This window comes from Benincasa hispida, chromosome 4 (genome assembly GCF_027475165.1).
Source record: "Benincasa hispida cultivar pf3 chromosome 4, pf3_genome.v1.1, whole genome shotgun sequence".
In the NCBI taxonomy this organism is placed as follows: Eukaryota; Viridiplantae; Streptophyta; class Magnoliopsida; order Cucurbitales; family Cucurbitaceae; genus Benincasa; species Benincasa hispida.
This window is the reverse complement of record NC_143481.1, coordinates 15,411,301-15,429,162: the sequence shown is the minus strand read 5'-3', so window position 1 is coordinate 15,429,162 and position 17,862 is coordinate 15,411,301. Positions and strand designations below refer to the sequence as shown.

General features: G+C 33.9%; 1 long non-coding RNA gene across 1 annotated transcript; it reads right to left on the bottom strand.

The window, feature by feature from the left end:
* Positions 1-16,582: 16,582 nt before the first annotated feature.
* LOC150036521 (uncharacterized) lies at positions 16,583-17,607 on the bottom strand. Its single transcript, XR_016529393.1, has 2 exons — positions 17,415-17,607; positions 16,583-16,656 (listed from the first exon to the last, which is right to left on the bottom strand). It is a non-coding gene; the product is annotated as an uncharacterized LOC150036521 (long non-coding RNA).
* Between the last annotated feature and the right edge of the window lie 255 nt (positions 17,608-17,862).

Genomic DNA, 17,862 nt, shown 5'->3' with positions numbered 1-17,862 from the left:
AAATTGCAACGAACTCAAAACCCTAATTTGGCCACCACTACGAAGGCTTCCCTTGTATTCTCTAGGATGAGAATCCAATGAGTTGTGGGCTCTTGGTATTTTAGAAGAGAGTGATAGAGTTTGAGAGAGGAAGAGGGTTGTGTGAAAACCTGAGAACTTTTCTTAGAGTTTTTTTGTAATTTTTTTTTTTTGCAAAGAGCGTTCTCTGTAAGTCTCAAGCACAAAAATGAATGAAGAAAAGAACAACCCTAAACTATTCCCACCATTCACGTAGTGAGTTGAGAGAAAATAGGGGATGAGAATTATTTCCCTCCCATTAATTCAAATTAAAAATAAAATACAATAAATTAATTTTAATTTAAATAAAACTAAGTTATACGATATTAAAGATATAACTTATGGTTTAGTATTGTATCATATACAATATAACCTATAGTTTTTAATTCTCTCAACAATGATATTTAATATAAATCCCATTTATATTAAATTCAATTATATGAATCTAATTCACATCATTAATATTTGAATCATATTCAAATAATTATTTGCTCTCAAATAAACTTTATAACATAATGTATAAAATGCATTATAGTAATAATATCACATATAATTAATTCTCTCAATTCAAATAAATCCAAAATTAATTTAAACCCTGTTGAGCTACAGAAGGGACCTCATGGACCTGTAGATTGAAGCTTCAATGGTACTTTGAATAATTAATTAAACCTCTTTAATTAATTCATTCTACATACATTAACTGTCGAACACTTCACTAAAGACTGACAACTGCACTCTTCGCGCTACAAATATATTTCTGTGTCAATTAGATATAACCAGTCAACAATGCGATGACTCTTTACAAATTGCTCATAAGTACATCTAAGCCAAAATCATCGTTTTGCCTCTTTAGTTATATCTAACTCCTTAAGTACTATTGATCCCTCTAATGAACAATAAGTCATAGTCCAACTATGACTAAACCCCTCTCGAGCCAAGAGATGGTGTGATGCCACATTGTTCAAGTCCCCGAATCAGCCCTTCAGATAGCAATTTATCTACTTACCTCAACGTCAAGGAAGGAACGAATTCCGTCTTGTGTAGCTGTGTTCCCAGCTCCTCAATCAGACTAATCCCCAAAATGGTAGGCTTATTGAGTTGGTGATCTGACCACTCTCATCCATACAAATCAAAGGATCACCTTTTTAGGTAAGAGTTCACAACTCATTCAGGATTCAGGTTATATCACTTATGGTTATCTTGGTGAAATGTAAGTCTCTATTATGAACGACGTTATATAATGAGACTAGTCAATTCGTGGTTCGGTCTTATACAAACTTCTTTGTATATAATACTCCCACTCACATATCTCCACATGGATGATCAGGATTAGATCATTTATAGCACTTTACAACAATTGTAACATTTACAAAGCGGGCCATGTAGTGTCACCAGGATAAGGTATCCAGCCTTATCCATCTACTACAGACCATTTCGGTTATCACTTAAACATGATCCATATGTATGTCTCTATATACATTTTTAAGCTACAAAAGATAACCTTGGATGTTAGTTTTGGGTTTAATGTTACTAAATTTCAAATAAAAAATCACATATTTTATTAAATAAACAAAATGTTTGTACAATCCAATTATAAACTACAGAACCGTACGAGCATCAATCCCAACAAGAACGAAATCATGTCCTTCGATCTCAATCGGCCATTCCGCTTTAAAGGAGCAAAGTTCAAGAAGGTTGCTGATGCCTGCACTTTTAAGAAGCCAACTGTCCCAAAGGAAGATTTGACTGAACAACAAATGAAAGAAGCTGCTGATTGGGAAGAAAATGATTTCTTGTGCAAAAATTTTATTTTAAATGGGTTGGGCAACAATTTGTATGATTATTACAGTACAATGAAGATAGCAAAAGATGTGTGGGGCTGTTGGAGTTGATGCCCTAAATCTCGTAGAGTCCTATAGTTCGTAAACCTTGTATGAACAAACTTGTATGTGATTAATAATATTTGTTATTATATTCACTTTGTCTATGAAATATGTGATATTTTAGTTGCATTAATCACAAACCAATAAACTAACATTCAAGATTATCGTTGTAACTTAAACATGTATGTGGAGACATACAGGTGGATCATGTTTAAGTGATAACCTAAATGATCTGTAGTATATCCCTTATCCATGGTGACACTACGAGTATGGCCTGCTTTGCAGATGTTACAAATGTTGTAAAGTGCTACAAATGATCTGATCCTGATCATTCATGTATCAGACATGCGAGCGGGGATATTTTATACAAGGGAGTTTGTATAAGACCGGACCACGAAATGCTTAGTCTCATTATATAACACCATTCATAATGGAGACTTTCATTTCATTAGGATGACCATAGGTAACATGACCTTAATCCTGAGTGAGTTGTAAACTCTTGCCTATAAGGGCGGTCCTTTGATTTGTATGGGTGAGAGTGGCCAGATCACCAACTCAACAAACCTACCATTTTGGGGATTTGTCTGATTGGAGAGCTGGGAACTGAGCTACACAAGATGGAATTCACTCATTCCCCGAAGCAGGGGGAAGTAGATAAATTGCTCCTTTAAAGGCTGATTCCGGGTCTTGAACAATGTAGCGCCACACCCTCTCTTGGCTCAAAAGGGATTTAGTCATAGTAGGACTTTTATTTATTGTTCATTAGATGGATCGATGGTACTTAAGGAGTTAGATGTAACTATAGGGGAAAAACGGTAATTTGGTCTAATTGTACTTACGAGCAATTTGTGAAGTATCATCGTGCTGTTGATTGGTTATATCTAATGGACACAGAAATATATCTGTAATGCGAACAGTGCAGCTGCCGGTCTTTAGTAGAATGCTCAACAGTTAATGGATGGTGGATAATGTAATTAAAAAGCTTAATTAATTATTCACATACCGTTGGAGTTTCAAGCTACAGGTCCATAAGGTCCCCTTGGTAGCTCAAAAGGATTTAGTTGAAAATCAGTTTTTGGGTTAATTTGAATTATTCAAATTAATAAAAGGGAATTTAATTATATATAATATAATTAGATTTATTCAATTATACATGATATAATTGTTATAATGTATTTGATATATTATAGTTTAATTGGAGGAAAGAAATATTTGAATGAGATTCAAATAATTGTTAATTTTAATATAAATATGATTTATATTAAATGTCATAAAATAAAGAAAAAGAACTATAGTTTATATTGTATATGATGCAATATTAAAACTATAGATTATAAATATAATATGATAAGTTAGTTATCATATTTATTTATATTATTTATTATTTTGAATAATAATCCCTTTTTTTCTCTCCAACCACCTCAGTGGGGGATTAAATAGTTTTTTTTATGGCAAATGGGATAAATGTAAGTTTTCTAATTTTCCCACACAACTCTACACGAAAATAGGAGAACCAAAACGGTAGAGTTTTTCATTACACGATCGAGAAGATTCCTATACGATAGTTCTTCCTCAATCTTCTTCCTCCTCAAAACTCACAAACTCCTTCCTAACCAAAATAGTCAGAGCCCATAACTCCTGGGTTCTCGCCCCGAGTATACCGAAGGTTCCAAGTGGTGATATTTTCCTTTTTGGTTCGTGAGATTCTTAAAGAAAGTCTTTAAGGTTGTGTTCTAAGTTCGTGATAATTCGAGGGGTTTACATGAAGAAACGTTCTTCAAAGGTATAATCTCTTGAATCCTATTTCTTGTTTAAAAAGTATGCTGTAATTTTAATTAGAATGCATAAACTACTGTAAATTTATGTTTTCAATCTAAATGAAATTTGGACGACCCGCTTCCGCTCATGGGTCTCTTTAAAAATGAGTTCTTTCAGGGACGCCCTGTGGAAGAAGTACAAGACTGAGGAGGCCGGGTCAAAAAAGTATGCCATCAGCCGTTACCTAAAGTTCCAGATGACTGATGTCAAATTTGTGGAGGCCCAATCCTATGTACTGGAGAAAATAGCCCACGAAATAATAAGTGAAGATATGCCTTTAAATGAGAAATTCCAAATTTCCATTATTATTGATAAATTGACTCCTTTGTGGAAGGCTTTTAAGAACACCTTGAGGCATAAGACCAAGGATTTTTCCTTGGAGAGTTTGATACCCACCTGAGGATTGAGGAGGAAGCTCAGAAGCAAGGCCAGAGGGAGGAGATGAACATCGTTTCTAGAAGATCCACCTCTATCATGTTAAAGCCTAACCAAAAGTCAAAGGGAACCAATAGGAGAGGTTAGAACCATGGATCCAACAACCAGAACAATCAGAAGAATCAGAAACCCCCTGGGAGAAACGGTACAGATCCTTTGCTTTAACTACAATAAACTTGGACACATGGCTAGGAACTGTAGGAACAGGCGTCGTCCTACTAGTTTGGCGAACCTGACAGAAGAACTGTTAATTGCCATGATTACACAAGTAAATGAGATAAGTAGTTCTAAGGGGTGGTGGATCTGTTGAGATTGATGCCCTAAAGTCTCGTGTCCTGTAGTTTGTAAACAGTTTGTACGAATGCTTGTGTTTTATAATATATGATATTTACTTCACATCTTGATTTTGCTCAGTTATTTGTTTTATTTGCTTTACCACAAACCAATAAACATAAAATCATTGGTTATTTGTATGTAACTTAAGCATGTATGTGGTGACATATAAGTGGATCATGTCTTGAGTGATAACCAAAATGGTCTATAGTATATGGATATAAGAGAGAAACCTTATCCTGGTAATGCTACGGATGCGGCCCGCTTTGTGGAATGGTCACAAGTGTTGTGACTTGTCACAGATGGTCTGATCCTGATCATTTGTGTAGGGGACATGTGAGTGGGAGTGTTCTATACAAAAAGTTTGTATAAGACCTGACCACGAAGTGTTAACGTCTCGTTATATAACACCGTTCATGACAAAGACTTCACTTCACTAGGATGACCATAGGTAACATGACCTCAATTCTGAGTGAGTTGGGAACTCCTACCATTGAGGGCGGTCCTTTGATTTGTATGGGTGTAAGTGGCGAGGTCGCCAATTCAAACCTACCATTTTGGGGATTTTTCTGATTTGGGAGCTGGGAACTCAGCTACACAAGATGGAATTCACTCTTTCCCTGAGGTAGGGGTAAGTAGATAGATAGCTCCCTTAAGGGCTGATTCCAAGGCTTGAACGATGTAGGGCCACACACCTTCTCTTGGCCCAAAAGGTGTTCACACATAATTGGACTATGTTGTATTATTTATTAGAGGAATCGATGGTACTTAAGGAGTGAGATGTAACTATAGGGGTAAAATAGTAAATTGGTTCAGCTGTACTTACGAGCATCTATGAAGGGTCATCATAATCATGATTGGTTATACTCAATGGACATAGAAATATATCTGTGGTAAAATGAGTTAAGTTGTTGGTCTTTATTGGAATGCCTGGCAATTAACGGATGGTGGATCTCGTGGCTAAAAAGTTTAGTCAGCTATTCACGTACCGTTGAAGCTTCGAGCCACAGGTTCCATAAGGTCCCCAATTAGCTTGGATAAAGTTGAGAATCGGTTTTTTGGTCAGTTTGAAATATTCTAATTGAAAAGAGGGGGTTCGATTATATATGATATAATTGAACTGGTTAATTATATATGATATAACTGACTAAATGTATGAGATACATTATTTTGGAGGAAATTAGATATAAATATGATTTATATCAAGTGGAGGAGAAATTACTATAGTAGATATATGATATCAAACTATAGGGTAAGAATATAATATGATTATATTCATTTATTAATTAAATTGGTTAATTATGTGATAATTGGCCGAAAACCTCTCCTTAATCGTGTGTTAGTGGGAAAATCCTTATTCGATTATTGTAACTGAAGAATAAAATGAAAATTTGTTTTATTTTGCAAAGAGTTTTAAAAAAATCGCAAAAGGTGTGAAAACATTTCGGTCGCTTAACTGAGAGCCTATCCGATAGCGTCCTATCGCTTAAACGATCGCACACCCCGCGTCTAAACGATCGCACGCATTCTCTAAACAATCGCCTAGCGTGCCGAGTTTTCTAAATGATCGCTTACCAATTACTAAACGATCGCTTAGTAAAACCTACACGATCGTGTAGCTTTCTCTAAACGATAAGCATTCACTATACGATAGCCTTCTCTCTCACTTGCTTATCGTTCTACATGATCAGCCCTTTCGTCCTCCCTCTACCAAATTCAACAAATACCACTCATTGGATTCTAACTTTGAGAATACAAAGGGCTCTAAATGGTGGTGCCGTCCCCGCTCCTGCTTGCTCGTGCTTGTTCATTTGCTGTTGTTCGTGTAAATGATCGTGCTGCCATAGCCGACTGTTTTGCTGGGCGATAAAAATAGTAGAGGGTTGCTTCTGCTGGGTTGAGTTCATTGTGAAGACAATCTTCAACTGGTATGTGAACTCAATCTCTTATATTTTATTTATCAAAGCATGTCGTTAATTAGTGTAAATTGCATAACTGTTTGTTAGAATGTGTGTGTGGTAATTTCGATCATAATGAAATAGGAAAGATCTGAACGCACTCATGGATACTCTTCGTTAAGAGTTCCTTCAGGATCGACATTAGCATCATGTGCCATATCTGTCACGACCCCTTGAGGCATAAGACCAAGGAGTTTTCCTTGGAGAGTTTGATCACTTCCTGAGGATTGAAGAGGAAGCTCGAATGCAAGACCAGAGGAAGAAGGTGAACATTGTTCCTAAGAGATCCACCTCTGCCATGTTAAACCTGACCAAAAGTCAAAGGGAACCAAGAGGAAAGGCTAGAACCATAGACCCAACAACCAGAACAATTAGAAGAAGCAGAAACCCCCTTGGGAGAAACGGTACAGTTCCTTTGCTTTAACTGCAATAAACCTAGACACATGGTTAGGAACTATAGGAATAGGCGTCGTCCTGCTAGTCTTGTAAACCTGACAGAAGAATCGTTAGCTGCCAAGATTACAAAAGTAAATGTGATCAGTGGTTCTGAGGGGTGGTGGATCGACATTGGCGCCATGCGTCATGTCTGTCACGACCTTAGTCTTTTTAAAACTTATACTGAAACTAAGGATAAAAGCATACTTTTGGGGGATCACCACTCAATGAAAGTTGCTGGAACCAACGAGGTGAAGTTGATGTTTACTTCCGGGAAGACTCTCACACTGAAGAAAGTTCTGCACACTCTGGAGAAAAGAAAGAATTTTGTTTTGGTCTATCTCCTCAACAAGGCTACTCAAACAATAGGGGCAAACTTATATACTCTTACTAAGAATAATGTTTTCATAGAAAAAGGCTACGAAACTGATGGCATGTTCAAACTTAACCTTGAAATGAATAAGATGAAATCTTCTATTTATATGTTGTGTAGGGATCGAATCTCGAGCGGAAGAGTAGGAATGCCTTGAATTTTGATTTTTCGGTTAATATGAAACAGAATCAAAACAGAATAGAACCGAAATGGAGGATAAATCATGTTTATACATTCAACATTCCTTTTAATAAGAAAAAAAAGGGAAGAAAAACATTTTCTTACCTTTGTAGATCCCTTTGTCTTCATGAAAATCCCAAGTTTTTCTTCGCAATGTATCTCCAACGAACAATGAACACCACCGTAAGAGAGACCTCGATATTCTCTTGGAATCCAAGGGTAGAAGAGTGGTCTCTAACCTTTGGAGAAGAAATGGTGGAGAGGAGAAAGTGTTAAGGGAATTTTGGGAGAATTTGGAGGCTAAGTTTTCACAAAATGAATCCTTATTTTTAATTTGAGCAAAAGGAAATAATTTATATGGAGAAGGGTTTACCCCTTCTCTAAGTATTTCCATATTTGCCCTTAAGGTTCAATTAATCGAATAACATTTATTTGATTAATTAGCAAACCTAATAGATAACTATATATATTAAATCTAATTTAATATATATAGTTAATTAATAAACATCATTTGTTTATATTCCTCCACCTTTCAAAATGAACTAATTCCTTATGAAACTGATTCATAAAAAAAATCATTATTTGAATCCTATTCAAATATTTCTCTCTAAATTATAGATCAAATCTATAATTAATTATATCATGTTAATCTCATTAATATGCTATTAATTGATTTGAACCATTCAACTCATTCCTCTTGTATTTCCTTTAGTGAGCTATCGAGGGGACCTTATGGACCTACAAATTATAAGCTCCAATGATAAGTGATTAATTGATCAAAATCCTTTAATAAAATTAATCAATATTCATTAACTACCGGACACTCCACTAAAGATCATTAGCTACACTTTTCGCACTTTAGATTTATTTCTGTTTCCACGATGGAGCGATGACCCTTCACAAATGCTCATAACTCCACCTAGGTCAAAATACCATTTTACCCTACAGTTACATCTAACTCCTCAAGTACCACTTATTCCTCTAATAAACAAATAATTTATAGTCCAATTATAAACTAACACCTTTCAGGCCAGTGAGAGGCCGAGGCCTCATTTTTCAAGACCCAGAACCAGCTATTAGAAGAGCAATTTATCTACGTTCTCAAAGAATGGGATGAGGGAATTCCATCTTGTGTAGCTGTGCTCCCAGCTCCTGATAAGACAAATCCCCAAAATGGTAGACTTATTAAGTTGGCTATCATGGACACTCTCACTCATACAGATCAAAGGATTGACATCATAAACTGTTCACAACTCACTTAGGATTAAGATCAAGTCTCCTATGGTCATTCTAGTGAAATGTACATCTCTTTTAGTAATGGTGTTATATAGAGAGTCTATTCATTTAGTGGTCCAATCTTATACAAACTGTTTGTATAAGATACCTCCGCTCGCATGTCTCTACATGAACGATCATAATCAGATCATTTGTATCATTTTACAACTATTATAACATCTACAAAGCAGGTCGTATTCTTAATGTTATTAGGATAAGGTATCCAACCTTATACACCTACTACAAACCATTTAAGTTATTACTTAAATATGATCCACCTGTATGTCTCCATATACATGTTGAAGTTTCATAAAATAACTTTAGATCTTAGTTTATTGGATTAAATTAATGTAGTTTAAACGTCAAATAAAATACCTCTGATTTTATTAGATAAATAATTTGTGTTAACAAAACTACAAACCATGAGATACACTAGATTTAGGACATCAATCCCAATAATTTCTCACTTGTCCAAAGCTAGTAGAATGTATCAAAATACAATGAAAGACAACTAAGAAAATAAAGTATCAATATACAATATAATAAACTAGGGTATGCAACATACCCAATAAAATCTCTCACTTGCCCTAGCATAGATGACTCATATCTCATAGACTCAGACCCTCCAGGTGACCCTAAAAAACTTTAGCCGTAAGAGCTTTTATGAATGGATCAACAATATTATGCTCTGAGGAAATCTTTGTGATGTTCACATCTCTCTGTTGCACAATCTCTCTAATAAGATGATACTTGCACTCTATATACCCTTCACGTTTGTGGCTGTGAGGTTCCTCGGAGTTTGCCACAACACCACTGTTATCACAATAAAGTGTGATGGGCAAGAACATATTTAAAACAACTTCTAAATCTGTGAGAAATATTTTGAGCCAAACGATTTCTTTAGCAGTAACATACTCAGCCTCCATGGTGGAATCCACAATACAAGCTTGCTTAATGCTAAACCATAAAATAGCTCCTCCATTTAGAGTGAACATTGATCCTGATGTGGATTTCCTTGAATCCTTATCAGTTTGAAAATCAGAGTTAGTGTCAACTGTAAGGATCAAATCCTTAGCACCATACATAAGCATATAGTTTCTCATTCTCTCAAGATACTTGAGAATAACGGTTGTCTAGTGATCAAATCTTGGATTGGATTGATATCTACTGACTACTCCTACTGCATGGCAGATGTCGAGTCTAGTACACAATATGACATACATAAGGCTACCTACTGCAGATGCATAGGGAATCTGTCTCATCTCCTCAACCTCTTGAGGTGTCTTAGGACACTGTTCTTTAGAAAAGATAATTCCATGTCTCAAAACTAACAAACCCTTCTTAGAATTTTGCATCAAATATCTGACAAGCACTTTGTCAATACAGGATGCCCGAGACAAGGTTAGTGATTTGTTATTTCGATCCCTTATAATTTGAATCCCTAGAACAAATTGTGCTTTACCTAGATCTTTCATTTGGAATTAAGTAGCTAGCCATTCTTTAATGATAGTCAGGTAACTTATATCATTCTCAATGAGTATGATATCATCAACATACAATACAAGAAAAGCTATTGAACTGTTGCGGATCTTCTTGTAAATACAAGGCTCATCAACATTTTGATTAAAGCCATAAGATTTGATTGCAACATCAAACCTTATATTCCAAGATTAAGAGACTTGTTTCAATTCATAAATGGACCAATTAAGCTTGCAAACTTATTTCTCTTGACCTTGTTCAATGAATCCCTCCGGTCGGGTCTTATAGATGGTTTCGTCAAGATTACCATTTAAAAAGGTAGTCTTGACATCCATTTACCATATCTCATAGATAAGAGAATCCGGATAGATTTAATCATAGCAATAGGTGAGAAAGTTTCTTCATAGTCCACTCCCTCAATTTGGGTATAACCTTTTGCTACTAGTCTAGCCTTAAAGGTTTGCATCTTTCCATCTACACCTAGTTTCCTCTTATAGATCCATTTGCAACCTATAGATTTAACTCCATCAGGTTGATCTACAAGTTCCTAGACAAAATTGGAGTGCATAAACTCCATTTCTTGATCCATGGCTTTGATCCATTCATCTTTGTCTAAATCAACCATTACATTCTTGTAAGACGATGGATCCTCAATCTTATCATCTAATATGACGGTTTGAGTTTTTATTAAACCCAAATAGCGAGTAGCTTGGATTACAATCCTCCCATTACGCCAAGGATCTCTCAACACTTGAGAAGGATGTGTTTGACTAGATGAAGCAACATCAACAACTTTTGTTGAACTGCGCACCTCTTCAACAACTCTTGTTGAAGTTTCAGTAGTTTCTCTGAAAATTTCATTTAATACGATTTGGCTCACTGGTTTATGTTCCCTAATACGATTTTCTTCTAAGAAAGTAGAATTTTTCGATACAAATACTTTGTTTTCTTTTTTGATCGAAGAATAGACCACATCTCATTTCTTTAGAATAACCTACAAATAGGCATAATCTTGAACGTGGTTCCAGATTTCTTTAGACTTTCCATAAGCTCATATGCTGGACATCCCCAAATCCTGAGATGTCGTAAACTACTTTTATGACTTCTCCATAATATAAAAGGTGTTCTAGTAACACTCTTTGATGGAACCTGGTTTAAAAGGTAAATTGCAGTCTCCACTACATAACCCCAGAATGAAATGACTAAAGAAATATAACTCATCATAGAGCGAACTATGTCCAACAAGGTTCTATTTCTCATTTCTGATATATCGTTTTGTTGAGATGTATCAGGTGCTGAGAGTTGAAATGTGATTCCATGTTCTATCATATTGTTCTGGAATTCAATATCCATGTACTCTCCACCTCGATCTGATCAAAGTGTTTTAATCTTTTGACCTAACAAATTTTCAACTTCAGCCTTATACTTCTTGAACTTTTCAAGCATGTTAGACTTATGTTGCATTAGATTAACATGCTCATATCTTGGATAATCGTCCGTAAAAATAACAAAATATTCAAACCCTCCTCTAGCTTTTACAGTCATCAGACCACCAAGATCTGAATGTATAAGCTCCATGGGTTTTTTGACTCTATAACCTTTTCCAGTAAAAGGTCGTTTTGTCATTTTCCCTCTAGAAAATATTCACATACAGGTAAAGAATTTTCTTCTAACTTGTTTAAAAGTTCATTCTTAACCAACCTCTCAATTCTATTGAGATTAATATGATTTAATCTTAGATGCCAAAGATGAGCATTATCTTTAGGAGAAAGTTTTCTCTGCTTAGTTCTAGTGGTTGCAGTGTTGAACATTTCGATATTGTGGAGCATTTTAGATACTAACGACCTTAGTACATATAAATTGCTTTCTTTGTTGTAGAACCAATATCAATACCATTTTTCGACACAAATGCTTTATCCCGGATAAAAGATACATTAAAAGAGTATTCTAACAAACGTGAAATTTAAAATCAAGTTCCTTTTAAAATTAGGAACATAGTAAACATTGTCTAATAACATAAATTTTGATTAAAAAAGCAACAAACTCCCAACTGCAACCGCTGAGACAACCTCTCCTATTCCAACCCATTGGGTCATCTCTCCTGCTGCCAGTTGTTTCCAAGAACTAGTTTCCTGCAAAGAAGTACAAACGTGGTTTGTGGCTTCTGAATCAAGTATCCAGGTATGATTATCATTTTCCACCAAACACGTTTCCAGAACTAGTAAATCATATTACCTTCTTTTTCTCTACCAAATATTTTGGGCAATTCTTTTTCCAATGTTCATCTTGGTTGCAATGATAACATGTTCCTTTTGAAAATTTGACCGCAGCAATAGCAATGGTGGCTTTATTCCCCTTTTCATCCTTCTTCTTTTTCCACTTCTTTACATTGGATGAAGAGGGAGACACAGATTTAGTTCTAGAGGTTGAACCTCTGATGAACTTTTTCTTTTTGGAGAAGACAACATTTGCCTCCCCATTATCTATTTTAGCTTTCATTAAAGACTAAAAAATCTATACCTCGTTAAGGAGGGTGGTAAAGTTGTAGTCAATTTTGTTCATAACACAATTGCTATGGAATTGCAAAAAGCTGTTTGTTGCACGATAAAACTCACCTGACTGAGCTCATTAATGAGACTTCCATTCATCTCAGTGGTATTAAAACGGTTTATCATGTTAAGGATATGTTTCCTAACAAACGATCCTTCAACCATCTATGCACTGAAGATAAACTTAAAGCATCATGGGTGGCTTGTGAGGAAGGTTTTCCAAACATGACACACAATGATTTTATGATCTGGCGTGTAGCGATCATGGTCTCTTACTTTTTGGCCAGGACTTTAGATAAACCTACCAAGACCTTTGCCTTATCATTGGCCTTGGTCCACCTCTTGTAAGCATCACGAACACTTTGTGATACGTTGTGCCTAGGTGTTGGAGAATATTCCTCCGTGAGAACGAATTTGAGGTCATCCAGTACCAAACTGTATTCATCGTATTTTTCAAGTTGTATAATTTTCTCCAGTTAATTTTCGGCACCAATTAAAGTAACGATTAAGTTAGACATGCTGATACAAAAACAAATGACTTATATTAGACATTTGTGCACAAATTAATTTTCATTTTAATCCAATCAGTTTAGCAAAAACTAATAATGAACTCAACATTATTTATTTTGTAATGATACATTCAGTGATTTGGAATAAATGCCACCTTAGAGTGTACAGTTATTACTTATTACTGAAGTGAGACACTCTCAATTAAATATTATTCTAGAATAACTCCTTATTCATATAATATTTAATTACCATTCCTTTGGTTAATAAATTATAAACTGCCTTAATGCTTTATAGTAAGTGTAATCCTTCATTTCAACCCTATAACCCCGCTACAACCAATCTACCTCAGGGAAGAACATGATTGGAACAACCGATTATAGTGATCTTATCCATTTTTGGAGTTTGATACGTCCCTTTCTCATGCAAACAGCTTCCCCCTCCTAAGGCGCCACAAGGACGAGCATGAAAATGACGTTTCAAACCAATGAAGGAGACCGTAGGATGTGTTGACACATCTTCCACTCACTATAAACACTTTCTCCATTTACCTTGATATTACTCCATGCAAATACCTTCCTAAGTATCGGGTTCTATTTTGACTTCCACCCCTAGTCAAAAAAAATTTCTTACAAAATACCACATTTGTCTTGCTACCCGAGGGCCATGATGTTCAACACTCAGAACATTTTTCCTTCTTTTCTTCTTCAAGCTTTTTCCCTACAAACATATTTATAATTTATTCTTAATCTTGATTGGTTTGTTAATTAACTTACTTAAGTAGAGAAAATAGAGTTTGGGGTCTACATTTCTTCTTCTCTTCTCTACATACAAACGCTCGCCACTTTTTCCTCCAGTTTTACGATTTTCGAGCAACCTATATTGATATGAAGGGTGTGAGTTTTTCAACCAGTTCTGATGCAATTCCGATCAAGACAGTATATTTTTTCTAGGTTGTTTTATTTTGGGGACGTTGTGACAATTCTATACAACTGCTTGCACATTGGGCAGAGCCGCGAAATATCTTAAAGAGAGCGAGATCTACTACTCAACCTATAACAAATTTCTTTTTGCAGATTCTACTTTCTAACGATTGTCGTTCGTGACCAGTTGCTATCATCTTCTGTCCATTGAGGATAGTGATTCCAACCGAATGTACAAATGTAGATGCTGTCTAGGATATACTAACTAATTTTCCTTTTGTAACATCATCTCTATTTTATTTTATTTTAATTTAATTTAAGTGCGTTCAACCCATGAACCAAACATTGCTTTTACTTTTTGAAATAATATACTTCTCTTTCTTTACTGATATTTTTATTAAATTAAAACAAATGTTAACAATATATTAGTTACCTAAGCTTTTTTTAAATGTTTTTTTTGAGGTGGAATAACATTTGTTATAATACTTCTGATCGGTTGGAGCATATACATTATAAAAATGAATTTTCCATTAATTATTTCATAACATTATTAAGTCGAGGTAGTTAATATTTATCAGCTGCTTCTGCCTTCAATCACTTCCACCATTGATTTGACTTCATTTTTCTTCTTATTAAAATTTTTTAGTAGGTATTATTATATTCTTTTTTCTAACAATATGTCCTCTCACACCATGGTACAATTAGGCTACACTAATTTTGACTATCAATTATCATTAAATCACGTTTATTTTGACAATTTTATTCAACTGTAAAACTTATTCCGGTGAAAGTGTAGCTTACACTAATCTATTTAGAGAAAAAATTGGGTGTTGCCTTTATGCGGTCGTGATCATTGTCTAATAAACATGTCATGTGGTAAATACTTCTTTTATGAAAAAAAAATTAAAACTTTTTAAAACCTTCTTTAGGTGTAAAAGGAAGGGATGCATAGAATTAAACAAGGTTAGTTTTTTTTTTTTTTTTTTAATCTTTTGTTTATTGATGTTAGTTACGTTCTACTTATTATTAGTTTATAAAATTACACAATAAATTAAACAGTTATACATATGAACATTAAAGTAAAATTTTACTAAAAAAAATGCATAGAATAAAACTATATTAAATGTATCAAATCGAGCATTGTTCAATTGATATCAAAAGATGTTAGAAATCACGAGAGTAGTTTGAATCTCTCTGTTTTTAATTATATTTAAAAAAAATAAAACTATATTAAATGTCTGTGAAGAGCAATTTGTCTGATTTTTATATCAATGATCTGACAGCTTACATTTTGAATGCCATTTGCATTTTTTGTTTTATAACCATTCTTTCAACTCCCTCCCCTTCTCATGTTCTCATTTTCATTGGCTGTTTTTCCTCTACTCAATTATACATTTATATATATATATATATATATTTCTTTTAGAAAAAAGTTTGTTTCCTTTTCTCTACAATATAGAAAAATACTTTTTTCTTTGAATATCTCAACCATGGTTGACAATATGGAGTAAATAATTTAGGTTCATGGTTGTTTTTTGTTTAATGAAAATGGGTAAAATTATAAATTATTCCACTCTGAAAATATGAAAAAGAATAAGATACATTTACCATCATAATCCATTCATTGATTTCTCTCTAGAAGTAAATTAGACTTCCTCTCGTTAAAGTACTTACACTAGACTAAAAGAGAGAGACATTGAGTAACTAAAGGTATGTTGATGACCAATTTTTTTTTTTTTTTTAAAAAAAATTAATCTTAAAAGTTATATTCAAATTATTATCATCCTTCCATTTTATTGTCATTCTTATAATTTAAAGGTTATCTAGCACACAACAAACACGATATTACAATATTTTTTTAGGAACATCAAAGCTAAACATAAAATACTAAAGCCAAAAAAGAATATAGAGTTTGGCAATGCAATTTGGTGAAATATCACCTATGTTTGGGGACAGTGTGCCCGTGGAAAGATATATATTCACTAATATAAAGTTAAACAATTACAACGATGTACTTATTTGTAAATAAACGACAATTACAGCAACACTCGGATAGCCCAACTTAGAGAACGATCACTTAGGTTCCTCTAAGTGGTCTCTCTCTCAATGAAACTTAGGTTCCCTTCATCTTCAATGTACTTAAGCTTCCCTAAATATAAGAATACTAGTGAATGATCACTTAGGCTCCCCTTAAGTGTCAGACTCCCACTCAACTCAAACTTCTATCTTTCTCGCTTCAAATGAAGATCGTTTCATTTGGAAAAACTTAGGCTCCCCTTAAGTATGATAATTCCTTCTCAAAATATAATAGAATAAATTAATAAAATCTAGAGCAACACTCAAGGCAAAAGCTTCACAATCCCATGGACTAACACACTTGTATTTTTTTTTTTTTTTTTTTTTTGTGCTCATACAAGAAAACGACTTCAATATTCTTCAAAATTGCCAACCCTAAAATTGATCAAAACCACAATATATATGGATAGCTTTGAGAAGATATTCAAGGAAAAAAATAAATCAACTCTATAAGAAAAAACACAGCAAAATATGAAATCTGAAAATTTTGATAAATTGAGAAAAACCTTCTACAGAATCTATTGCTTTCACATTTACAAGTGTCATAGAAAATGTCCTAGCATGTTTTAAGACATGTGGCAGAGGATAGTAAAGTACATTAACAAATATGCACAATACATAATAGCATGTAAGAAATCAATTTCAATCCAAAATCAGCATGACACGCGGAACATGTTTCTGTTCAAGTTTTGTCTATAATAAATAAGACAATCATAATGCAATAACAAACATACTAACAATTCTCTATAGGCAAAAATGATAATCTATCCATTTTAATATTCTCATCGTTATATCAATGGATTAAATCCGTATCCTTGTGCCAAAAGTATGACATATTATTGCTATTAGATTGCAAACAGCCAAAGTCTCAAACAATTTTAGTTAACCCATAAAGAATCTGTTGAGAATACACTAAAGATATTAAATTTAGTAATGAAAGAATTTTTTTTTTCTTTTAATTAAATTAGAAAATGAAAAAGAAAAAAAGAAAAAAAGAAAAAGTGAAAAAATGTTGGTGATATTGGGAATCCATGAGGGTGGACATAGAAATTTAAACGTATTAAAATAGAACAAAATATATGTTAGGCAAAAGCGTTGCCTACAACTACAAGTAAGATTAGTTGAGGATTTACCGTTGAATATAAAATCGATGTAGAAGATTTTCAACAAATCTGGAGGAGTTGGCGTATTATAAGCTGGATTATATTCTTTTTTGGTGGAATGGATCCCAATCCATTCATACGCACAGATAGACAAATTGTTGACTTTTTTTTTCTTTTTTTTCTTTTTTATGTATAATCATCGAATTGGAATTTAAACATTTGAAGTGCATACTATTTATGTAAGTTCTAAACTTAAGAAAGCTAAAATAAGGAAATAAGAAAACTTATTAAAAGAAGAAAAGCAGAGTGCAAAAACAAGATCATTTCAACGATCTTACAACTTACGTAGGGTTTTTTCTTTTGAATAAATCAACAAATTTAGGTCGAGATTAGACGGCTACTTATTGAATCTTAATTAATTATATGCTGTTAGTAACGGGTAAACTCATTCACCTTACAGAAATGTTATAAATTATTG